Consider the following 7,674-nt stretch of genomic DNA (forward strand, 5'->3'; position numbering starts at 1 on the left):
GCCCTCTCACCTCCCGGCGCCGGCGGCGGGCTGCAGGCTGCATGGCTGTGGTGAGCATGCGTGACTCAGTGCTACGGCGCGCTGCTGAGTCAGTGGGGGTGGGTGGGCAGCTTTCGTCGAGCTGTCGCTGAGGATTTTGCTGTGTTAAGCGAGCGCGGAGGTTGTCTGCGGTATTGGGCCAAGCTTTTACTATACACACAGACGTCTGTGACTTAAACTTGCTGGAATGAGACGAACACAGCAAGGAAAGAGCAGGTCACACAGAGAAGACAAAGACGGGCTCAGCGTGACTGCGGGGCGCGCTGCATGGAAAGCTGAACCGTTCCAGGCTTCGTTTGCAGCCTGCTTAGTAAGGCCTGCGTTGAGCATTACAGACCTGGCTACTGAAAGCATGGAACTTGTCTGAGTTTATAGTAATGAGTTAATGATGGAGGTCTGTCTTTCTCCAGAAAGGCAAAAGCAATGAAAAGCAGGAGGAGAAAGGTATAACTTTCCTCCTATAACAGGCTAAGTTCACAAGGCAGCCTTGCAGCTCGGAGCCTATGCAGATCTAGACAAAAACAAATGCAAGAGGCATGCTGATAACTCAGTGGTAATGCATGTTATCTAAGTGTGAAAGGTAAACAGTCTGAATGCAAATGCATTATTTCATATGAAAAGCAGGGCATAAAAGGTAACATATCAGTGCTGTAATTTTTCTGCCTCTAGTATGTTTATTTACCTTCAATTACTGACATCTAGGCTAAGTTGTTGGAAATATGCCAGGAAAAATTTATTCTCTGAAAAAGCGGTCAGACGCTGGGTTGGGCTGCCCATGGAGGTAATGAGCCACCTTCCATGGAGGTGATGAAGAAATGCTCAGGCATTGTACCGAGGAACATGGTTTAGTGGGCAATAATGGCGACGTATGGACGGCTGGACTGGATGATCTTGGAGGTCTTTTCCAACCTTGGTGATTCTATGATGATCCTGAACTGTGCCCCTAAAAAAAAAGGAAAGTGTTGGGAGTAATTTCCTGAAGCAGGATGTCTGTGGAAAGCCAGTGGCTGAATTTCGCTTTCCCCCTGATACCAGGATGGGGCCGGCTCTGCTATGATGATGAGTGGGGTCTTGTGCCTTTCCTCAGCCTTGGCCCAGCAAGCTGGGGCTCACTCTTAGCCTGAAGATTTGTGTTTTCAGAAGGACTAACACTCATAACTAATGATAAATTCAGAAGGAGCTGCTAGTCACCCAGCAGTGAGATGCTATCCTGAAACTCCTTGCTTTTTACATTCCCATTTCCAACCATTGCTCTGATAAAAGCATGCTGTACTGTCAGATTACTGCCAGTTGTGGCAGTGTTTGATAACAGAAGATGTGAACTGAAAGTTTGGACTGGAAACACAAACAGTGGATCTGGAAAGGAAATGCATCTTACACACTGCTGCTGATGCCACGTGTCCCTCATGCCATTGGTGAGGGTTTGCGTACACTCTGAGATGTCACCATCTCAACTGAGAATTTTAGAAGATGTGAAGTTGCCTTCTAGCCTGTAACAACCACGTGAGGACAGCTGTTCTCCAGCAGACAAAGTGATAAACCAACAGTCTGGCAATGAGGCTCTGTTCCTGGCTTTGGCATGAGTTATTTCAGGCAAAACAATTACATTCTGTGCCTTTGTTTCCTATTCTGTAGAAGGATAATAATGATGTGAATTCCTTTGATGTCACGCCAGAACTGTATGTTCATGTTCATGTTCATGTTCATGTATGTTCAAATTCATTTAAATATTCAGGTGATTCTCTGATTCTTTGATCCATGGTGTTGAAGAAGACTTAGATACAAGAATTAATGTGACCAAAACTCATTTTTAGCTGCAGCTACACAGCCTTTCCAGCACTGGATAATGATGCCTGGCTGCAAGATGCCTGCAATGATTCCCCAGCAATGGTTTTCTCTGAATTGGATTTGATGCACCAACCATCAGAGCAAACAAACAACAAAGAAGGTGATCCTTTCTGAAACACTCTGATCAGTGCTAAAGTAATATTCAAGCTTGTTGTTCCCTTTACCACTAAGGAACTTTTTGGTGAACAACTGACTGATGTAGAAGGGCCACACAGCTGCTGTTTCAGCAAATGCAAGCAGAAATTTTCTGCTGGTTTATTAATTTCAATGGGTTCTATTCAAATTGCCAACTCTTGCATCTAAAATTCCTGTACAATAGTGTCTGTGTGGGAGAGCCAGCTATGCAGGACTTTCAAGCCCCAGCTCCCTATGAGAGCAGCAGATGAACCAAGACACAATGCCCAAGTTAGATGCCAAAGTAGATGGCTGGAGCATGACCTAAAGCCTCTTCTGCCACCAGTAGTTGTTTTTTCATTTGATAGGAGAATTGAAGCCCTGAAGAATAAAAAAAAAGAGAGAAGTCCATGTTCATCACCAAGTTTGGGGCAGCCCTGCATGAACCCTCCTACAAGAAGCAGGCAGGTGCTCAGCTGAGCCACAGTCACTGCTGTCTTGTGGTGTATGGCTGAAGTCCTAAATCTCTTTTTTTTTTTCTTTTTTCTTTTTTTTTTGTCAAGGAATTTTTCCTTTAAAATGGAATGAGAATTTGTTTGGCTCCCAGGAAGCAGTTGAGGCCATTTTCTCACAGATGGCAAGTGGCAAATCTTTTAGGAGCAACACCTGTAAAAGCATGTTGTGATTGTTTTATGTAAGAGAAATGTATTCCTAACGAGTCCTGTTGCTGCTGCGCTTGTGATAAAGATCACAGATAGCTGTGTTTGTTATAAAGTGCAGCATTGTTAAACCTTTTGTACAAGGATAAAAGTACAAAAAACTGGTTTTCAGCTGGGACTTTTTCTCCCTGAAGACAGGGAATCCAGAATCAAGCAGAGACCGGAATTTTAAAGCAGGTATCAGGGATGTCTTCACATGCCCTGGTAATATAGAAAATAAAAGAAACGGACTATTTTTAATCTAACTCTCAGCAAGCCAGTCTAAGAAGTCCCAGATTTATTATCACACCTTGAAAAAGTGCTTTTGCTAATCTCTGTTAATCCACAGGAGAGGTACTTGAAAATAATCGCTATAACTAAGCTGTAAGTCTTGAAATAACAGTTCTTTCAGCTTTGATTTCACAGATCAATTGGTGACCAGTGTTACAGAAGTCAAAAAAGGGAAGGAAAACCCGCTGTTTTTACTAAGTCTGTGTATTACATAAATATCCAGGAGCCATTTTGACTTTAATGTAATGACTGCTTGATCTTCGTGCATTTGGGCAGTAGATGCTGTAGTGTTTCACGGACCTCCCTCACTTTTTCTTTGGAAGGGCGTGGAGAGGTTTAGGAGAAGCCTCAACTGTGCTCCCATTCTCTGTGGGCTCAGTGTTCAAGTGAGTGCCCTGAGTAAAATCACCCTTACTCAGACAGCCTTCTTGCAGGACTTCAAAAGTTTGAGATCACACTGTTCAACTCTTTGCTGCATCAAGCTGTGGCTTCTGCTGACCATAGTTTAGCATGGATGCTAATTAGGATCGGAAGGACTAAAGAAAAGGAGTGTTGAATAAAACCTATAACCCTGTGCTGCTCTGAGTGCATAGGTTGTTTGCCTCTGTTCCTGAGACATCCTGTCTCTCAGATCCAAATGTACCCTGAAACAATGGCATGGTATATTCCAAAGAGAGCCAGGCAGTGTGGTATGTTCCAAAGAGAGCCATTTTCCAAAAGGAGGCAGGCAGTATGGTATATTTATTTCATAAAAGAGGCAGATGGTGCAGTATATTCCATAAATGAGGCAGGTAGCATAGCGTATTCCATAGATGAGCAAATGTTGCTTGAGCATCTACCACATGCTGTGTCTCTGTATTCACATAATAGGCAGTACTGTAATAGAACAGTGCTCAGAGCAGCTGCCCATCAGAGAACCAAATCATATGGATGCCTCTTTCTAGTGTTTGTTTCCATAAGCACACAGAAATAAAATGAGAAGCAGAGGTCCTTTTAAGGCCCAAATGCTGTACTTATCCACTAGTGAAAATGATACTCTGATGCAGGTCTTATAGGGGTATGAGTTGGGTGGAAGTGCATTGGTTACTCCTCCATGAAGGAGAAAGAAAGAGACCTTGAGTTCACTTGGACTTAAAATCGAACAAAACTTTGGGCAAACATTTGGGACTTCCTTCAAAATCATCAACCCAGGGAAGGGATGATGGCAGGTTTTGTACTAGCTCTTCAGCTGTGTCCTACACTTATGCAATACGTAATTGTGCCGTCCAATTTGAGGTTCTGCTGGAGGGGTTATTTTGTATTTTAAGAAACTACCTGACATTGCAAAGATGTGTACCACCTTGGCCTCTAATGACAGGGCCCAAGAAGAAATTTACTTTGCATTGAAATAATTGAATCATTGAAAACATACAAGGGCACTCAGAGGAGCAGAGGCTGCACCTAAGTGGCTCTAGGCTGCTCGGTGCTACATTGCCCTTTGCTCCTTCTCATCAGGTAGGATGAGAACCGATGTACTGCTGACCAAGGCCCAGAACAGCAAAAATACTAACCAGCAGCACCAACTGCTAATCAGCAGCACCAACTGCTTGCTATCCAGAAGCCTCAACTGCTAACCAGCTGCTCCAAATGCTATCTAGCAGTTCCAGCTGCAATACAGCAGTTCCAAGTGCAATCCAGCAGCCCCAAGTACTATCCAGCAGCTCCAGCTGCTATCAGCCAGCTCCAATTGCTATACAGCATTTACAACGGCTATCGAGCATCCCCAACTGCTATCCAGCTGCGCCAACTGCTATCCAGCAGCCCCAACGGCTATCCAGCATTTACAACTGCTAACCAGTTGTTCCAAATGCTAACCAGCAGCTCCAGCTGCTATCCAGCTGCTCCAAATGCTAACCAGCAACCTCAAGTGCAATCCAGCAGCGCCAACTGCTATCCAGCTGCACCAACTGCTATCCAGCAGCTCCCACTGCTATCAGGCAGCCCAAATTGCTATCCAGCATTTACAACAGCTATCCAGCTGCCCCAACAGCTATCCAGCAGTTCCAACTGCTATCTGGCAGCTCCACCTGCTAACCAGCCTTGCCAGCTGCTAACCAGCAGCTCCGACTGCAGACCAGCAGTGTTGACTGCCAAACATCTGCCTGCTGCCCATGATGGCATCTGCATGGCCCCGGTCCTGCCCCCTCTGCCGCCCTCCTTGTCAGTGGCTCCACGTCACCCAGTTGTGTGGTGTTAGCACCTCTTCAGTTGAATTCAGGAGTCTCCCTGCCCCTCAGCCTGTCTCAGGGGCTTTAGCACAGCTTGCCTCAGCAACACTCCTTAGACGTGGGCTGAAGGCAGACTGGGCCGGTATCATAAAAAACATCTGTCATGGAATTATCTCTAGATCTGTTTCCGTGACAGGGGGTACGGGACCAGAAAAAAAAAAAAAAAAAAAAAAAAAAAAAAAAAAGGGGAAAAAAAAGTGTTAATGGTTTACAGTCCAGTCCAGCCTGACCCCTTGAGTAATTAGGCAGGGGACTTGCAGGTCTGTGCCCCGGGAGAGGGGAAAAGGAGGAAGTGTAGGGACATAGTAGATGGGTCTAAAAACAGAGCAACAGCAGTGATTGAGTAGGAACATTCATTTACTAAATACGATCTCAGAATGCGAGATAATAAAATACAACACAGTACAATTGGAATAGAAACCAACATCACAACAAAATGAGAGCAAGAAGTGTCCAAAACCGAGGCCTTACTCTATCACTGCAGGCAAAAGCAGCCAGACAGCATGTGCTCCTCCGCAGCAAAGAGGCAGAGACATGTGACCTGCCAGGAGCTCCACCTTTCTTCCTCTGGGCACGAAGTCCTCTGGTGAATGCCACTCCTCCCCTCCCCTTCAACAAAAAAGGCAGTTCACAGAACCAGAATGTGAACTCTTTAACTCCCCCTGCCTTACGTGATGTTATGCTGTGAAATACTGACAAAAAAATATCACAAAACTATGATACACCTGTCTGCTGCTGTTTTGTCTTCACCTGTGGAACTGTGCCTCTGCTGGGTGTTAGGCAGTAATTCCGCCTTGTTGGCGAGGCCATCAGGTGTGCCTAAGCGATGTGGGGGGCAAGGAATGCAGCACCTCTTGGCCTGAGGAGCTCCATCCCTCACCTCTGCTCTGCAGAGTGTTTGCTCTGTGCCAGTGGTCAGCAGTGTGGCTGCTCTCAGCCCTTCTTCACATCTATAAGCATTCTGATCATTTTCCTACACACCAGGATGCTCAGAGGTTGGGTGTCAGTGGGCTCTATGGTGTGCTGTAACACAGCAGCTGCTCAGGCCCACACCATCCTTTGATCAGACTACCAAAGAGGGATGAGGGAGAGAATTGGAAATGAATTGAACAGGTGGGTAGAAATAAAAAATATCTGCAAAGACGGAAGACAAAAAAGGAAACCAAAACACAATAATAACACTATGTAGAGCCACAGTGCAATTATTAAACATTTTCAGCAACACACAGCAATAAACAGTGTGCGTTTCTTCACAGCCTAACCAAACCTTACCTACCCAAATTTATCCCCCACCTGGAACAGTAATGAGTCATAGGCTTTTATTAAATACTTATTAATTATAAAAAGTAGCCAGTGCATCTTTGCAAGCTTTGTCACAGTGGCAAGGGAGCAGCAGCATCCACCATGTTGCTGCTGTGTCATGGCGGTGCAGTGGCAGCAGCCATGTGGCTGTGGTGTCACTATTGTTCCATGGTAGGCACCATTACTCTAAGGCAGGAGAGCTCAGGGCAGCTGCTTGTCAAAGAACCAAACCCTCTAGATGCCTCTTCCCAGTGTTTATGTTTCCTCAGACACTGAGCAGAAATAAAGGCAGAAGCAAAGTAAATAAAGGGCCCATTTTGGCCCAATTTTGGCCTCTCTTACTTACCCAGTGGTGAAAATCATACTCTGATATGCTTACAGGGGAGGAAGGTGGGAAGGAAGAGCATTGGTTATATCTACTTGAAGGGGAAAGAGAGACCTTGAGTTCACTTGGAATTAAAAAAAAAAAAAAGGATAAATAGTTGGGAATTCCTTCAAAATCCTCATCCCAGAGAAGGGATGATGGTAAATTTTGTAGTAGCTCTTCACTCATGCCCTGCGCTTCTGCCATATGCTGTGGTACTTTCCAACATAAGGTTTTACTCAAAGGGTCATTCTAATGCTGTAAGCATCACAAAGCTACAAGAGGTTCTGCAGAGATACATCAGAAGCATTTGATGTTCATAGACAAAGAACTGTATGGATCCTGGGGTCTTCTAGTTATCTTGAGTAAAGAACTGGAACCCCTCAGAACAGTCAGCACTTGATGCTTCCTGTGGATGTGGGCAGCATGTAGTGACCAAACTGAAATAGAGAACTGGATGTGTGGGATCTGTCTCCTCAAATGCCCTCAAATGGATTTTCCTTCAAATCAGTGTGTTTCTACAGAAATGTTTGATTATGTGTTTCAGTCAAGCCCGTTATTCTGGACTCTCAGTAGACATGGAATGCATCTCGCTTAGGTCAGTGCAGAATTGAGAGAAGTAGTACAGATACAGTGCAGTGATTGCCTCCAGGATCTCATGGAGAACTCCACTGGTGTTTCTTCACGTTTTCACTACTGGTGTCCTGAAATTTTTGATATCCACACATGGAAAACAGATTCTAAGCTTCCA

The sequence above is a fragment of the Tympanuchus pallidicinctus genome, unplaced genomic scaffold, assembly GCF_026119805.1.
Source record: "Tympanuchus pallidicinctus isolate F22 unplaced genomic scaffold, pur_lepc_1.0 scaffold27, whole genome shotgun sequence".
Classification (NCBI taxonomy): Eukaryota; Metazoa; Chordata; class Aves; order Galliformes; family Phasianidae; genus Tympanuchus; species Tympanuchus pallidicinctus.